The following is a 2019-nucleotide window of genomic DNA, read 5'->3' as shown; positions in this document are numbered from 1 at the left end:
ACACCTGGCTGTGGGGCAGTAGCATGTGCACGGGGACAATCCCAGCAGTGAGGAATCCACGGGATTCAGATACCAGTTCTTTAAAGAAAATTTTTTTTAATGTTTTATTTATTTTTGAGACAGAGAGAGACAGAGCATGAGCAGGAAGGGGCAGAGAGAGAGGGAGACACAGAATCTGAAGCAGGCTCCAGGCTCTGAGCCGTCAGCACAGAGCCCGACGCGGGGCTCGAACTCACGAATCGTGAGATCATGACCTGAGCCGAAATTGGACGCTTAACCGACTGAGCCACCCAGGCACCCTAGGACCACAGAAGTTCCATGGTGGCCTCATCATGCTGTTGCTGGAGTGAAGGCATGCACTCGCGTGCACGTGTGATGAACAAAAGGAAGGAGGCAAGTGTAAACTGTTCAGGGGAGGGTCTGCACATTCACTCTGCAACATCCACTCCGGGCCAGTGCCCTGCCAGGCAGAGGCCGGCACAGAGATAGGAACCAGACTTGGACACTAGAGGACCCCGAGCTGTCTGCAAGGAGCTCTGGTCTGGCGCCGGTGGGACAAACGCGATGGCAGGGGTGGGTCCAGCAGCCGCTCTGGCAAATGCGTGTACCAATCTGGCTGGAGCAGAAGGTAGGTGCTAGGGTTGAGCGGGGAGCTACCACAAGTGCATCTGAGCCACCATCTTGCTTCCCTTCACCTTGGACCCAGCCCTGCGATCAACTGCCATATCCTGTTGGTTCTTTCTTCTTACCGTAAGCTCGATTCCATCCCTGCCTTCCCACCTCACTGCTCCCACCCCACCACAGGGCTCCCCACTTATGTTCTGCAGTAGCCCCCGTCTAGTCTCCTGCCTCCAGTTTTGCCTCTACCACCTAACCTACACATCTCAACTCACTTAATCTCCCTAAAACACTGCTCTAACCATGTTGCCCTCCTGCCCCACACCTTCACTGCCTCTGTGACCTACAGGATGAGCTCTCGTCTGGACTTTGAAACCCTCAGTCCCCCCCCCCTCCTCACTACCTAGTTTTTCTGCTCCATTCCAGAGGATTCCTGTTCCCGTCTAATGACTCCTCGCATTTCTGGATCTTTCCATCCAAATTCTTCTTTTGTAAACTCAACTCAATCAAGCCCCAAACCATTTGAAACAGTGCTTCACCTTCTTTGAAGTCCTAACAGCGTATGTTTGGATCACTCATGTATTTGAAATCAATATTTCATTGAAAAGGTACAAAAGGTAGACTTTGGCCAGGCAGAATTTATATTTGCACAAGGGCTCAGTGTGTACGCCGGTATCTTTACACCCCTGCAGCCCTCTAGATTTCCATGCCTTCCTTTGTGTACATTTGGATTAGTGTAGGTAGTGAACATCTGTTGTTGTTACCTGCCCTATATCTCATCCTCCTTTTTTGGCGAATCACCAAACTACCACTTTCCCGTAGTTTGGGTGGGGCGGACCACCCCTCTCCAGGCTCTGGCCATGTGTGTGATCTGGTCTTATCAAGGTTTACAGTCTTGTACAGCCCTGGCCGCAGCGGTGGGTTCCGGGATGAGCACGTGATCCGAGACAGCCCAAGGAGAGTCGGCCTTGCCACTTAGGCTGGGAGGACAGGGTGGTCGTTCCAGCCGCAGCCTGGAGCCGGTCTGCCCGGGAAGGAAGGTGACACAGAAGAAAATAAGAGAAGTAGAGAGAGACACTTTCTGATGCCATCACTGAGCCCCTCATCGGGCTATGCCAAAAGTCAGATGCACCCCTGATCCTCTCAATTGGGCGAGCAAATAAGTGATCTCTGACCCTGAAGCCCCTTTGAGTTGGATCTCAGTCGCTTGCAAGCAAGAGTCGTGAGCAATGCGTATCTGCGTGCTGGGGTGTGGATGATATGGCCCCTTGTCCACGGGTGTGTGTGTGGTGTACATTGGAGAGTGGTGTGTATGTGGCTGTGAGGGGTGGGCAAGGTGAGGGGGCGGGCACATGCTCACGTGAGGCAGGGCGATGTGTGGTGTGTGTGTGTGTGTGTGTG

The sequence above is a fragment of the Panthera uncia genome, chromosome B4 (genome assembly GCF_023721935.1).
Source record: "Panthera uncia isolate 11264 chromosome B4, Puncia_PCG_1.0, whole genome shotgun sequence".
NCBI classification, from domain to species: Eukaryota; Metazoa; Chordata; class Mammalia; order Carnivora; family Felidae; genus Panthera; species Panthera uncia.
The sequence above is the reverse complement of the archived record's forward strand: the minus strand, read 5'-3'. Positions refer to the sequence as shown.